The sequence below is a fragment of the Pseudophryne corroboree genome, chromosome 5 (genome assembly GCF_028390025.1).
Source record: "Pseudophryne corroboree isolate aPseCor3 chromosome 5, aPseCor3.hap2, whole genome shotgun sequence".
In the NCBI taxonomy this organism is placed as follows: domain Eukaryota; kingdom Metazoa; phylum Chordata; class Amphibia; order Anura; family Myobatrachidae; genus Pseudophryne; species Pseudophryne corroboree.
Genome location: NC_086448.1, coordinates 348,465,072 through 348,482,076, shown reverse-complemented (window position 1 = coordinate 348,482,076; position 17,005 = coordinate 348,465,072). Strand labels below are relative to the sequence as shown.

Below are 17,005 nucleotides of genomic sequence, written 5' to 3'. Positions count from 1 at the left end.
CATAAAAAATAAGGTACTTGGAAATACAGCATACATATACCAATATCAGGTGCCTCTTCACCAGCTGTAAAGTGGCAGTTAACAGAGCATACCTCCCAACAGCCAACACTCCTGGAACTTATTTATTATGTTTATTATTTCAAGGATTATGAAAAATACAATACTAACAGAATAGGGAATAAAAAACAATTTGTGTACACCAACAGGCGTGCACAGGCTCCAAACATATATATAAAAAAAAACAGAAAAATAACTGCCACACAGTCCAAACATGCTAGAAGCACCTTCCACATAAGGAATACACAAGGGCCCTAAATAGTAAATACAATAACTAAGAAGCACATGCAAAAATTGCAATACTTTATATTTAAAACATAATAAAAGCTAAGACTGCAATTTAAATAAATAATCAGTGCAGATAAGAGTAACATAGCATTGTTGGACTGAAAATCAATTGCTAAAATAAGATGTCTGTATATTAGCTACTTTTTTGATGAAGACAATCTGTGAAGTTAAAATAAAATAAGAAATAGATTCCACCGGGATGTAGTTATGTGATCGGCGGTCTTACAATACTTCCCCCTACATCCCACCCCCTCACAATCCCAATGGTCGGTGTCCACAGCACCTATAGAGTGGGAATAGAACCGTCGCCACCAAGCCCGCAGCGTGGCCAGTGCAGTGAGCCTGCTAGGGTCTTGTTGCGCTCGTCCACCCCCCACCGGCTGCTGGGATCCCGGCACACCACACCCATTCCACCTGATAAGGACAAGAATAATTAGGCACTGTTGACTGAATGCAAGTATGCTTCAAGGTGTTAACAGATGTAAGTTCTATCCATGTATATACCCAAAAGGAACTTTTAAAGCAGTCATGCAGATGGGATGCAGTCAAAATACCGTCAGTCTGGATCCCGGCGCTCAGAAAACCGACAGTGGGATTCCGATGCTCAGAATCCTGACACAAAGGGTGGCTAGGGTTAGGCTGCAGGAGGGGGCGGTTAGGCGGTGGAAGTGGGAGGTTAGGGCTAGGCTTTGGGAGGGAGAGGTTAGGTTTAGGCTGCGGGAGAGTGGTTTAGGATTTGGGGTAGATGTAGGGTAAAAAATACTTGCTGGATGTGTAGGGATTTTGGCAATCGGGATCCCGCTGTCGATCTTCTGACTGGCGGGATCCTGATTGCTGGTATTTTAACCACATCCTGTCTGTATGCGAGTATTTTGCACCCAACCCATAGACTTGTATAACTACATCAGTGACTATTAGAACAGTGGTACACTCAGATGGGATTTCTGAGTACACAGGAGAACCTATCCCCACTGCTTCTGTATCCCACAGTACCGTTGCAGATTATAGTGGCAAAGTGTCTGCTTAAATGGGCCACACATGCGCTGGTGATCAATGGCTTCCCTACTCCTGCAGTAACTTTTCAGTGGGAATTCGAGGAATAAATGAGACAGCATAACATTGTTAAATTAAAATTATTATTATTGGAAATCAATACAAAATATATGATAAACTCTAAAATATATATGAGTGATTTAACATCTTAGTAAGTGCAATAGAGAAGTTCTGTGATAAACAATTCATAATGAATGCCCCCCCACTTTGTCTGCAAAGTTCTTTTGTTAAGCATGAAACAGGGAGGTTACAGCTTAGCATTCATAATATTTAAATATCCATTGGCTCCATATAATCAGCTGATGTTTCCTTTAGCTGTTGAGATGTTTCCTTGAGCTAGTCCTAAAGCATCATGGGTAAGTCACTACCTTTCATTAGAATGTGTCTGTCCAATGTTTTATTCTTTCCATGTGCAGAGAAATCCAAAGTTCTAGTGGTCACTCTGAGATAAGCATGTAATTAAATATACAAGAATAACATAAATATATACATATATTAAAATAATGATTGAAGAAAAGAGAAAGAAGAAGTAGATACTATAAGTAAGGAGGAACATACAAGAAATAGTAAAGATATGGAAGGGGGGGCTGTTGGATAAAATAAAAATGTCTGCTTAATGTAGACATTAAGGGCCTAATTTAGACCTCATCGCAGCAGCAAATTTGTTAGCTAATGCGCAAAACCATGTGAACTGCAGGGGGGGCAGATATAACATGTGCAGAGAGAGTTAGATTTGGGTGGGTAATTTTGTTTCTGTGCAGGGTAAATACTGGCTACTTTTTTTTTTACACTGCAATTTAGATGTCAGTTTGAACACCCCCCACCCAAATCTAACTCTCTGCACATGTTATATCTGCCCCCCCCCTCCCCCCCCCCCTGCAGTGCACATGGTTTTGTCCATTCGCTAAAAAATTTGCTGCTGCGATCAGGTCTGAATTAGGCCCTATATGCCATTAGACTGGTGGCATGTGTGGGGGTCTGTTATGTATTATAAGGGTCAAGTTAAGAGGTTTGAGGGCATATGTGGATTGAGATGGGCATACAAATGGCACATGGGGAGGTCTGAGGGCTTGTGGCAGACCTGATAAGTATATAAAATATATATATATTTTGCTTTTTCAGAAATCAAGCATTTGAAAATTCTGTTTTAAAAATCATGCATTTGTCCCTGCAGAGTCTTTCTCTTTGGTTAAACTGCCTCCAGTAGTGCTAAGAAGGTGGTGGTGGGGGAAAGGGGTGCGGGTAGTAATAACCTAGGCCCAAGCCACTTGGAGGGGCCTGGGCCAACTGCTTGCGGACAACAAATAGCTCCTTTTGCAGTGAGCGGCGCATTGTATTTACTATAATTATTTTCCCCAGAGGGGCTTGGCCATGCCCCCTTCAGTACCAGGGCCCCGTGGCTGTGTCAATGGCCCTGAGTGTATCTAAGTATGGTTAGTATTGTGTACTGGGATGTCTGTGATCTAAAGATTTTAAGTGTTACTCCTGTTTATTTCTGCTGAAGAACATGGACTAAACTATGTGGTTATATTCAACTGGCTTCCAGCTTTTCTATGGACAGTGCTCTATTATGTGGTCTATGTTCATGTAAGTGAAAAGACTTGAAGACTGAATGAGAGACACTTTCCATCATGATGAAGACTTAGGGGTAAATTTAGTAAAGTGTGAGTTTTTTTAGAAGTGGGGATGTTGCTCATAACAAAGAATCAGATTCCAGGTATTATATTCTAGAAGGTGCTAGATGAATGACAAGTAGAATCTGATTGGTTGCTATGGGCAACATTTCCACTTCTAAAAAAAACTCACGCTTTAGTAAATTTACACCTTGGAAGTTAGAAAAGGTTTACACTTCTTGCTGCGTCCTTAGAGACAATTATGGTTTATGTTCTCATCACTTACTGAGTTCTTAAGAGATTTAATTTAAGTGATGACAGCTAAAGCAAATATACTAAAGGGTCTGTTTATAAAAGGCAGTTAGCCATAAATGTTGCCTATTTGCCAGCTATTACAGTGAGTGGCCTCACAGTGGCTGACATGGTACCTTCCCCATGAAAAGCATGGGGAAGCTAGTTACCACTTATTTAAGATGAACAGCGGGTGTACTTGCACCCCTGACTTTTCTCATATATTATTGCCATCTCCGGTTAGCAATCAGGGCTGGTTCTAGACCTTGTGGCGCCCAGGGCAAAAGTTTCCTTTGTCACCCCCCATTCAAGGGTCCACGGCAAAAATAGGGGCGTGGCTTCATGGGGAAGGGGAGTGGCCACAGTGCAAAATTCACATTACACAGCACAGTAGTGTCCGTCAGTTACATTACAGCACACAGTAGTAGCCATTATACACATTGGGGGTAATTCCAAGTTGATCGCAGCAGGAAATTTTTTAGCAGTTGGGCAAAACCATGTGCACTGCAGGTGGGGCAGATGTAACATGTGCAGAGAGAGTTAGATTTGGGTGGGATGTGTTCAATCTGCAATCTAAATTGCAGTGTAAAAATAAAGCAGCCAGTATTTACCCTGCACAGAAACAAAATAACCCACCCAAATCTAACTCTCTCTGCACATGTTATATCTGCCCCCCTGCAGTACACATGGTTTTGCCCAACTGCTAAAAAATTTCCTGCTGCGATCAACTTGGAATTACCCCCATTATGCCATGTTAGAGCCCCTTATACAAAACAGGAAAAACAAAAACACAGGGAAAAAAATCTGATTCATGCCCTTTACATTATTTGTAATTTCTCTGACGTCCTAGTGGATGCTGGGAACTCCGTAAGGACCATGGGGAATAGCGGCTCCGCAGGAGACTGGGCACAAAAGTAAAGCTTTAGGACTACCTGGTGTGCACTGGCTCCTCCCCCTATGACCCTCCTCCAAGCCTCAGTTAGATTTTTGTGCCCGGCCGAGAAGGGTGCATTCTAGGAGGCTCTCCTGAGCTTCTAGAAAGAAAGTATAGAATTAGGTTTTTTATTTTCAGTGAGACCTGCTGGCAACAGGCGCACTGCATCGAGGGACTAAGGGGAGAAGAAGCGAACCTGCCTGCTTGCAGCCAGCTTGGGCTTCTTGGCTACTGGACACCATTAGCTCCAGAGGGACCGAACACAGGCCCAGCCTCGGAGTCCGGTCCCAGAGCCGCGCCGCCGGCCCCCTTACAGAGCCAGAAGCAAGAAGAGGTCCGGAAAATCGGCGGCAGAAGACATCAGTCTTCACCAAGGTAGCGCACAGCACTGCAGCTGTGCGCCATTGCTCCTCAGGCACACTTCACACTCCGGTCACTGAGGGTGCAGGGCGCTGGGGGGGGGGGCGCCCTGAGCAGCAATAAAAACACCTTGGCTGGCGAAAATACATCACATATAACTCCCAGGGCTATATGGATGTATTTTAACCCCTGCCAGAATACAGCAAAAAGCGGGAGAAAAGTCCGCCGAGAAGGGGGCGGAGCCTATCTCCTCAGCACACGGGCGCTATTTTCCCTCACAGCTCCGCTGGAAGGACGTCTCCCTGACTTTCCCCTGCAGTCCTGCACTACAGAAAAGGGTAAAACAAGAGAGGGGGGCACTAATTAGGCGCAGTATTAATAAAACAGCAGCTATAAGGGGAAAAACACTTCTATAAGGTTATCCCTGTATATATATAGCGCTCTGGTGTGTGCTAGCATACTCTCCCTCTGTCTCCCCAAAGGGCTAGTGGGGTCCTGTCCTCTATCAGAGCATTCCCTGTTTGTGTGCTGTGTGTCGGTACGATTGTGTCGACATGTATGAGGAGGAAAATGGTGTGGAGGCGGAGCAATTGCCTGTAATGGAGATGTCACCCCCTAGGGAGTCGACACCTGAGTGGCTGAGCTTATGGAAGGAATTACGTGACAGTGTCAGCTCTTTACAAAAGACGGTTGATGACATGAGACAGCCGGCTACTCAGCTCGTGCCTGTCCAGGCGTCTCAAAAGCCATCAGGGGCTCTAAAACGCCCGTTACCTCAGATGGCAGATACAGACGCCGACACGGATACTGACTCCAGTGTCGACGATGAAGAGACGAATGTAACTTCCAGTAGGGCCACACGTTACATGATTGATGCTATGAAAAATGTTTTACATATTTCTGATAATACAAGTACCACTAAAAAGGGTATTATGTTTGGTGAGAAAAAACTGCCTGTAGTTTTTCCTGCATCTGAGGAATTAAATGAAGTGTGTGATGAAGCGTGGGTTTCCCCCGATAAAAAACTGATAATTCCTAAAAGGTTATTAGCATCATACCCCTTCCCGCCAGAGGATAGGGCACGTTGGGAAACACCCCCTAGGGTGGATAAAGCGCTCACACGTTTGTCTAAACAGGTGGCACTACCGGCTCCTGAAACGGCCGCCCTTAAGGAACCTGCTGACAGAAAGCAGGAGAATATCCTAAAATGTATATACACTCACACGGGTGTTATACTGCGACCAGCAATCGCCTCAGCCTGGATGTGCAGTGCTGGGGTGGCTTGGTCGGATTCCCTGACTGACAATATTGATACCCTAGATAGGGACAGTATATTACTGACTATAGAGCATTTGAAAGATGCATTTCTATATATGCGTGATGCACAGAGGAATATTTGCCGACTGGCATCAAGAGTAAGTGCGCTGTCCATTTCTGCCAGAAGAGGGCTATGGACGAGGCAGTGGTCAGGTGATGCTGATTCCAAAAGGCATATGGAAGTATTGCCTTATAAAGGGGAGGAGTTATTTGGGGTAGGTCTATCAGACCTGGTGGCCACGGCAACTGCTGGGAAATCCACATTTTTACCCCAGGTAGCCTCTCAACATAAGAAGACGCCGTATTATCAGGCGCAGTCCTTTCGGCCCCATTAAGGGCAAGCGGGCAAAAGGCTCCTCATTTCTGCCCCGTGGCAGAGGGAGAGGAAAAAGGCTGCAGCAAACAGCCAGTTCCCAGGAACAGAAACCCTCTCCCGTTTCTGCCAAGTCGTCAGCATGACGCTGGGGCTTTACAAGCGGACTCAGGCACGGTGGGGGCCCATCTCAAGAATTTCAGCGTGCAGTGGGCTCACGCACAAGGGGACCCCTGGATCCTTCAGGTGGTATCTCAGGTGTACAAATTGGAATTCGAGACGTCTCCCCCTCGCCGTTTCCTAAAGTCTGCTTTACCGACGTCTCCCTCTGACAGGGAGGCGGTATTGGAAGCCATTCACAAGCTGTATTCCCAGCAGGTGATAATCAAGGTACCCCTCCTACAACAGGGAAAGGGGTATTATTCCACGCTGTTTGTGGTACCGAAGCCGGACGGCTCGGTGAGACCTATTTTAAATCTGAAATCCTTGAACACTTACATACACAGGTTCAAATTCAAGATGGAGTCACTCAGAGCGGTGATTGCGAACTTGGAAGAAGGGGATTATATGGTGTCTTTGGACATCAAGGATGCTTACCTCCATGTCCCAATTTACCCTTCTCACCAAGGGTACCTCAGGTTTGTGGTACAGAACTGTCACTATCAGTTTCAGACGCTGCCGTTTGGTTTGTCCACGGCACCCCGGGTCTTTACCAAGGTAAAGGCCGAAATGATGATACTCCTTCGAAGGAAGGGAGTTTTAGTTATCCCGTACTTGGACGATCTCCTGATAAGGGCAAGATCCAGGGAACAGTTGGTAGTCGGGGTAGCACTATCTCAAGTAGTGTTGCGGCAGCACGGTTGGATTCTCAATATTCTAAAATCGCAGCTGATCCCGACGACACGTCTTCTATTCCTAGGGATGATCCTGGACACAGTCCAGAAAAAGGTGTTTCTCCCGGAGGAGAAAGCCAGGGAGTTATCCGAACTAGTCAGAAACCTCCTAAAACCAGGCCAAGTGTCAGTGCATCAATGCACAAGGGTCCTGGGAAAAATGGTGGCTTCCTACGAAGCAATCCCATTCGGCAGATTCCACGCAAGAACTTTCCAGTGGGACCTGCTGGACAAATGGCCCGGATCGCATCTTCAGATGCATCAGCGGATAACCCTGTCACCAAAGACAAGGGTGTCTCTCCTGTGGTGGTTGCAGAGTGCTCATCTTCTAGAGGGCCGCAGATTCGGCATTCAGGACTGGGTCCTGGTGACCACGGATGCCAGCCTGCGAGGCTGGGGAGCAGTCACGCAGGGAAGAAATTTCCAGGGCTTGTGGTCAAGCCTGGAGACATCACTTCACATAAATATCCTGAAGCTGAGGGCCATTTACAATGCCCTAAGCCAAGCAAGACCTCTGCTTCAAGGTCTGCCGGTGCTGATCCAGTCGGACAACATCACGGCAGTCGCCCACGTGAACAGACAGGGCGGCACAAGAAGCAGGAGGGCAATGGCAGAAGCTGCAAGGATTCTTCGCTGGGCGGAAAATCATGTGATAGCACTGTCAGCAGTGTTCATTCCGGGAGTGGACAACTGGGAAGCAGACTTCCTCAGCAGGCACGACCTCCACCCGGGAGAGTGGGGACTTCACCCAGAAGTCTTCCACATGATTGTAAACCGTTGGGAAAAACCAAAGGTGGACATGATGGCGTCCCGCCTCAACAAAGAAAATTGGACAGGTATTGCGCCAGGTCAAGGGACCCTCAGGCAATAGCTGTGGACGCTCTGGTAACACCATGGGTGTACCAGTCAGTGTATGTGTTCCCTCCTCTGCCTCTCATACCCAAGGTACTGAGAATTATAAGACGGAGAGGAGTGAGAACTATACTCGTGGCTCCGGATTGGCCAAGAAGGACTTGGTACCCGGAACTTCAAGAGATGCTCACAGAGGACCCGTGGCCTCTACCTCTAAGAAGGGACCTGCTCCAGCAAGGACCCTGTCTGTTCCAAGACTTACCGCGGCTGCGTTTGACGGCATGGCGGTTGAACGCCGGATCCTGAAGGAAAAAGGCATTCCGGAAGAAGTCATTCCTACCCTGATCAAAGCCAGGAAGGATGTGACCGCAAAGCATTATCACCGCATTTGGCGAAAATATGTTGCGTGGTGCGAGGCCAGGAAGGCCCCAACGGAGGAATTTCAACAGGGTCGATTCCTGCATTTCCTGCAAACAGGAGTGTCTATGGGCCTAAAATTAGGATCCATTAAGGTTCAGATTTCGGCCCTGTCGATTTTCTTCCAGAAAGAACTGGCTTCAGTTCCTGAAGTTCAGACGTTTGTCAAGGGGGTGCTGCATATACAGCCTCCTTTTGTGCCTCCAGTGGCACCTTGGGATCTCAATGTAGTTTTGGGGTTCCTAAAATCACATTGGTTTGAACCGCTTAAATCTGTGGATTTGAAATATCTCACATGGAAAGTGGTCATGCTGTTGGCCCTGGCTTCGGCCAGGCGCGTGTCAGAATTGGCGGCTTTATCTTATAAAAGCCCTTACCTGATTTTTCATACGGACAGGGCAGAATTGAGGACTCGTCCACAATTTCTCCCTAAGGTGGTTTCAGCGTTTCACCTGAACCAGCCTATTGTGGTACCTGCGGCTACTAGGGACTTGGAGGACTCCAAGTTGCTGGACGTTGTCAGGGCCCTGAAAATTTATGTTTCCAGGACGGCTGGAGTCAGAAAATCTGACTCGCTGTTTATCCTGTATGCACCCAACAAGCTGGGTGCTCCTGCTTCTAAGCAGACTATTGCTCGTTGGATTTGTAGTACAATTCAGCTTGCACATTCTGTGGCAGGCCTGCCACAGCCAAAATCTGTAAATGCCCACTCCACAAGGAAGGTGGGCTCATCTTGGGCGGCGGCCCGAGGGGTCTCGGCTTTACAACTTTGCCGAGCAGCTACTTGGTCAGGGGCAAACACGTTTGCAAAATTCTACAAATTTGATACCCTGGCTGAGGAGGACCTGGAGTTCTCTCATTCGGTGCTGCAGAGTCATCCGCACTCTCCCGCCCGTTTGGGAGCTTTGGTATAATCCCCATGGTCCTTACGGAGTTCCCAGCATCCACTAGGACGTCAGAGAAAATAAGAATTTACTTACCGATAATTCTATTTCTCGTAGTCCGTAGTGGATGCTGGGCGCCCATCCCAAGTGCGGATTGTCTGCAATACTTGTACATAGTTATTGTTACCTAAATCGGGTTATTGTTGTTGTGAGCCATCTATCCAGAGGCTCCTCTGTTATCATACTGTTAACTGGGTTCAGATCACAAGTTGTACGGTGTGATTGGTGTGGCTGGTTTGAGTCTTACCCGGGATTCATAAATCCTTCCTTATTGTGTACGCTCGTCCGGGCACAGTATCTTAACTGAGGCTTGGAGGAGGGTCATAGGGGGAGGAGCCAGTGCACACCAGGTAGTCCTAAAGCTTTACTTTTGTGCCCAGTCTCCTGCGGAGCCGCTATTCCCCATGGTCCTTACGGAGTTCCCAGCATCCACTACGGACTACGAGAAATAGAATTATCGGTAAGTAAATTCTTATTTTTTCCACCTTATAGGAATTCCCTTTACACATTATGCCATACACCGTAATGCCCATTACACATTATTACACACATTGTAATGTCCATTACACATTATGCCACATACCATAATGCCCATTACACGTTATGCAACACACCGTAATGCCTATTACAACTTATGCCATACACCGTAGTGCACATTAGACATTATGCTACACACTGTAATGCCCATTACACATTATGCCATACACTGTAATGAACATTGCACATTATGCCACATACAGTAATGCCCCTGACACCATGTTATGCTCCAGACACAATAATGCCCTTTACAAATTATGCCCCACAGTAAGGTTTCTAGTTATTTTTAAAATACCTGCTTGTTGTCAGGGGTCTCATGCTCGTTGCCAAGGATTTTATGCTCGTTGTCAGGTGTTTCATGCTCTGGGTTCCATGCTTGTTGCCAGGGGTTTACTGCTCATTGCCAGGAGTCTCACACTATATGATGTGTACCCACGGATGCGGCGGACACTCCTTGGCCCGACATATCGGGCGGCCGTACACATGCAGTGATTGTGCTGAGCAAAAAAAAATTGTGGGTCCCAGGGACCCCTCACTTCAAAAAATTGGAGTCCTACTCCACTACTTCTGGGTCCCATCACATATTATGGGGTGTGAGGGCAGGCAAGAAGGGGTTAGGTGCAGGCAGTACTGGGGGTTTGGAGGCGGTAAGGGTAGATAGAAGTTTGGGCAGTACTCGGGGAAAGGAGGGCGATAGGGGCAGGAAACACTGGGGGCAGTGATGGGGGTAGGGAGGGGATAAACAGTTGGGGCAGTGCTGGGGGCAAGGAGGGGTGTTAGGTTTCTAATTCACAGAATAATAACTATCTATCTATCTACAGTGATCGCAAAAACGTGCTATAGCGCGTATTTTACCCCATAATGAGGAACGGGGACTCGCTTTTACAAAATGAGTGCGTCCCTGGGGACACGCTCCGTTGTAGGCAGTCCTGTAGCTCCGCCGGGTCCCGCTGCCAATCTTGTGGCTTCTTTGATGTCTCTGGGTCCAGCGGCCAATCCTGTGGTGCCTTTTAGGTCTCCAGATCCAGCGGCCAATCACATGGATACAATGAGGTCTCCCTCTCAAACCCTTCCAATAGCCGGGCTTTCCCGGGAGGACTATAAGACGGGGAGGAGGATCTGTTGGGGCCTTTCACTCCTGTATGTAGCTGCGGCACCCGGCGTACTCAGAAAGTGGACTCAACACCCAGCATATTGTAAAGAAAGGTGGCTTAAAGGCGGGATGTACTAACCTCTCCCGCAGCGTTAACAGGCTTTCTCTGCGGCCACCTGTCTCCTCCCCATCCCAGCGCTGCTATTCACTTCTCCCCCTTACCGCCGCGACCACTCAGGATGCGGGGGCATACGCCAGTGAATTCCAAGGCTTTGCGTGGCATCTGCAATGCTGAGTCCTGAGTGGCCGCGGCGGTGAGGGGTAGAAGCGAATAGCAGCGCCGGGACGGGGAGGAGACAGGTGGCCGCAGAGAAAGCCAGTTAACGCTGCGGGAGAGGTTAGTACATCCCGCCCACAGCAGTGAGGAGCTAAAGAGAAGAGGTGTCTTTGAATATCTGGTTTTCAAGCAGCCCATGGCATGGAGGATTCATGTTAGTAATAAACATATGGGCAATTGGAGGGATGGCAACAGCTAACGTTGCAAACACTGGGGGTTAGGGCAGTGCCCAGCATACACCAACACAAATGCACACATTGACCAGCTTAGTTACCCCACCCCCATATACCCACCCCCTCCATACACCCTCCATAGCCCCACAGTGCCATCACATGCACCCCACCAACCACACAGTGCCCATCATACACACACCCAATATCCACACATTGCCCATTACACCCCCCCCCCAATACCCACACATTGGCCATTATACACATACTCACACAGTGCCAATCATACGCACTCCCCATAACATGTTCACAGTGCCCATTATACACACACCCATCTGATACCCCCTCCACTGACACCCGTGATCACTGTGTCTGGGGACGACAACTGGGGGTCCGAGATGGTGGCTACAATGTGTCTAAGTGGTCACCTGGTGCAAATGTGTATAACGCGCTCTTCCTGGTGCAATGTGTATAATGCGCTCTACCTGGTGCAATGTGTATAATGCGCTCTACCTGGTGCAATGTGTATAACGAGCTCTACCTGGTGCAGTGTGTATAACGCGCTCTACCTGGTGCAATATTTATATGTGCTCTACCTGGTGCAATGTGTCTAAGTGTTCTATCTGGTGCAATGTTTATATGTGCTCTACCTGGTGCAATGTGTATCACACGCTCTACCTGGTGCAATGTGTATAATGAGCTCTACCTGGTGCAATGTGTATAACGCGCTCTACCTGGTGCAATGTTTATATGTGCTCTACCTGGTGCAATGTGTCTAAGTGTTCTATCTGGTGCAATGTTTATATGTGCTCTACCTGGTGCAATGTGTATAACATGCTCTACCTGGTGCAATGTGTATAACGCGCTCTACCTGGTGCAATGTTTATATGTGCTTTACCTGGTGCAATGTATATAATGTGCTCTACCTGGTGCAATGTGTATAATGTGCTCTACCTGGTGCAATTTGTATAAGTCCTCTACCTGGGGCAAAGTGTATAGCGAGCTGTACCTGGAGCAAAGTGTATAACGTGCTGTACCTGGAGCAAAGTGTACAACTTGCTCTATCTGGCGCAATATGTATAAAGTGCTTTACCTGGCGCAGTGTGCATAGGAGGTTCTACCTGGTGCAATGTGTATAAGCGGCACTACTGTGTAGTGTAATGTGAATTGGCACTATTATGTGGTCACGCCCCTTCCCCATGAAGCCACGGGCCTAAAATTTTGCGGCGCACACTGCCTATGCTTTGCAATCTGGCAGGTGCAACACCAATTCACTTTATGCCTAGGGCACCAAAATGTCTAGTTACACCTCTGGTGCAGGGTGTCCTGCATGCTACACAGCCCAGCGGCATTGTCACCCCATCCCCCTACCTTGCAACACTTTTGTAGTGTCCAAACAAGATTAAGATTAATAAGAACCTTCATTCCGATGAGACCCAGAAAAAGACCGGTAGGACCCCAACTTTTAAAAGTGAGGGGTCCCTGGGACCCACTTTTTTTTGGCTCAGCGCGATTACTGAATCTATCTACCTATCTATCTACCTATCTATCCACACACACACGTAGAAGTGCACTCCGAGATATGGGGTAAAGCTCTCGGGGTGCCTTCCCAAAGGAATAATATACAAATGCACGTGTCCCCAAATGGAAGGAACAGGCGGCACTCCTCCAGTCTTGGAAAAAAAGTGTAGCTATGCTTTTATTGAAACAACGTGAAAAGGCCAACGGGCCTTTATATACTTTATATAAGATAAAGTAGCATATGGTCTGGCACTCCAGTAAACAGGAAAACTATGCCTGTTGCCTCCACAATTCTGTAGCATATCCAAAACAGTGCAGCACTCCCGGCTATAGGAAAACAACACTTGACACAGTGGTAACGGATATCAATCGATTGAAACGCTGATATCAGTTACTGTTTTGGATATGATTATATATTATATTACACATCCCTTGTGTAATGTCACTATAAAGATTCCAAAGATTCTGGGCAGGTCAGTCACATGCATAATGATATATAGACAAAAAAATAAAAAAAATAAAAAAAAATAAAAAAAAATATATATATATATATACATAGATTATTATGTATGTGACTGACCTGTCCAGGATCTTTGTTGTGACATTAAACAGGGGGAGTGTATATTATATATAAGTACGTTGGTTATATTCCTGCCAGGTATATACCAGGTTATAAGTAAGACACCTCTGACTTAGTGTAAAACACACACACACACACACACACACACACACACACACACACACACACACACACACACACACAAATACTTATTAAACATAGACACACATATGTATACAGTATATATACACATGCATGCATACATACAAAAATCACACACACTTACTACACAAGCTGCCCATCCCCAGTGGTCTCTTTCCTATGTTACCGGGTCTGATGGAGCGGTGAATGGTAGGGTATCCATGCCCAGGTGGGAGTTCTTCGTGTTCAAGGTTAAAGCATTAGCCAGGCACAGAGGTCGATCCGCGTCTCCTCTGCTGCTTGGCCGGAGCTCTGTAACGACTGTGCCTGACATCTGGCCATCCACCCCACAGGTAATCAACGCTGTGTTATGGCCGCACTTGTGTCGGCTGCGGCTCTCTGCTGTGTCGGATGCGGCTGTGTGTGAGGGGAGACGGCACCCCCATCCATGCTTCACCCCACCTCGTCTCTCTATGGCAGGCCTGTCCAACCTGCAGCTGACAGTGACGTGAAGGGGAGGGTGGTCTCACACTAATAGAGACAAGGCAGCTGCACAGGGTTTGGATTGGAAGGATTGGTTGCGGTGCATAGCGCGTACTGTGGGACCCTCTTATTTTTGCAAACTGAGTCCCTTCATGCTTATAGCACGTAAAATATGCGCTATAGCGCATTTTTGCGAACACTGACATGGGGGTATATTCATGAAGCAGTGAAAACAGTGGAGAAGTGAGCCAGTGGAGAAGTTGCCCATGGCAACCAATCAGCTGCTCTGTATTATTTTATAGTATGCAAATTATAAATGTTACTTTAATGCTGACTGGTTGCCAAGGGCAACTTCTCCACTGACTCACTTCTCCACACTTTTCACTGCTTCATGAATAGACCCCATGGCGCGATCTGGTGCACAACTGCCCACAAAACCACCTCCCCGCGCGTAGCATTGCATGGGATTGGCAGCCGCTTCCCCTAATCTTTTGAACATGCAATAAGATCAGGGGAAGCGACAGACGACACCATGGGAGCTCGTCATGCACAATATCGTGCATACACATGGAATGATTCGATCGAGTGGGAATGCCCCGATTGTTGGACAAATCGTTTCGTTTGTACCCACCTTTAGGGAAATAGTTCTATATTGACAATATCAAATGTTTGGTTTTTTTATTTTAGTTACAATGGCAACAAAAAAAAACAGCTTAAATGTTTATTCTCAGAATGAAAAAAAAGTTTATACTGTAAAAATGTAATTGCCCAATATGTTCGACAGTCTTTACAGCCTGCCAACAAAGGCATTAAAATTACAATGTTTGCATTCGCGTACTGTTTAGATCATCCTCATGCAGCCAAAACTTGACAAATATGACACCATGATTAATGCTTTTTCTGTGCTACAACTTACAAAATATTTTGAATATATTTTGCTCCTTGTATTGTCTAACGAGTCCATGGATTTGAGAAAATATAGAATGACATCATTTATATAGTGATTACAAACCCACTTCAAAAGTCACTGACTTAAATATGCACTAAATAGAACATATGTTCAGTAGGCTTTTATGTCTACTATGAATACAGTAGATTTTTATGTCTACTATGAAATTCCATCACCTCACTGTTATCAGGTTACAGTTATGTACAGCATCCATGCATGTCAGTGTTAGAGGAGTTACAGGCTGGAGTGTGTACAGTACCAAATGTAGCTCATGATTGTATTGGCTGTAGCTTCTGGAGGGGGGTGTCCTTACATTTAAGTAAGAAGTTTTATTGCCAATGAAAAGTCTAATAATTTAATGCATCTAATCAGCAGCGTAAGTTCATACCAGGCGACCGGAGGCGAAAGTCGGAGGTGACCCCCCCCAGAATATCTGATAACATGTTTTCCAAGCTGCATCCTGGGATGCAGCATCAGATTAAAGCATCCACCATCCAGCAGTTTGCCGTAGGACACCAGTTGGTGGATGCTTTGATCACGTGCGCAAGCCACCTGTGGCAGACACGGGCGCAAGCCATCCGTCGCAGAAGCCAGGAAATCTCCTCCCTGGCCTCTTCCCACACCCTAAACAGCGGTGACAACCCTCCATTTTTCCAAACAGAGCCTATCGCCACCCCTTCCCAGCCCCTGAAACGACACCAGACTGTCAATCAATACTGAAAATTGGTACTTTGCGCCGATGGTATCAGGTGCAGCTATGCGCACTTCCATTGCTTATTTGTGTTTTACCTGTAACATAACGCAGAATGTAATGGCACAGTGCTCATATAAGACCTTATAGTGAAACGCTCCCATACAGTTAAAAATAAACATTTTTATGTTTTTGTAATTTCATCTTTATTAAATATAGTGCACAATGGGGGTAATTCAGACCTGATCGCAAGGCTGCTTTTCGTACAGCAGGCGATCAGGTCTAAACTGCGCATGTGTATGCACCACAATGCGCAGGCGCGTCGCACAGGTACAAATGGGTTTGTGCGAAGGATCCATTCGCACGGGCGTTCACAAGGAGATTAACAGGGAGAAGATGTTTGTGGGTGGTAACTGACCATTTTCAGGGAGTGTTTGGAAAAACGTAGGCGTGTCCATGCGTTTACAGGGCTGGGTGTCTGACGTCAATTCCGGTCCTGGACAGGCTGAAGCGATCGCAGCCACTGAGTAAGTTCTGGGCTGTGCAGACACTGCACAAAATCTGTTTGCACAGCTCTGCTACACATGCGTTCGCACACTTGCACAGCTAAAATACACTCCCCGTGTAGGTGGTGACTCTCTGATCACAGCAGTGCAAAAATCACCTGCTAGCGAACAGGGTGGTCATTCCGAGTTGTTCGCTCTGTAATTTTCTTCGCATCGCAGCAATTTTCCGCTAATTGCGCATGCGCAATGTTCGCACTGCGACTGCGCCAAATAAATTTGCTAAGAAGTTTGGTAATTTACTCACGGCATTACGAGGTTTTTTCTTCGTTTTGGTGATCGTAATGTGATTGACAGGAAGTGGGTGTTTCTGGGTGGAAACTGGCCGTTTTATGGGTGTGTGGGAAAAAACGCTGCCGTTTCTGGGAAAAACGCGGGAGTGGCTGGAGAAACGGGGGAGTGTCTGGGCGAACGCTGAGTGTGTTTGTGACGTCAAACCAGGAACGAAACTGACTGAACTGATCGCAGTGGCAGAGTAAGTGTGGATCTACGCAGAAACTGCTAAGAAATTTCTATTCGCAATTTTGAGAATCTTTCGTTCGCAATTTTGCTAAGCTAAGATTCACTCCCAGTAGGTGGCAGCTTAGCGTGTGCAATGCTGCTAAAAGCAGCTTGCGAGCGAACAACTC

General features: G+C 46.7%; 1 protein-coding gene across 5 annotated transcripts in view; it reads right to left on the bottom strand.

Annotated features, from left to right (window-relative positions):
• The window catches only part of COBL (cordon-bleu WH2 repeat protein), a 952,910-nt gene that overhangs the window by 38,634 nt on the left and 897,271 nt on the right, over window positions 1-17,005 (bottom strand). The gene's annotated exons all lie outside the window — the stretch shown is intronic.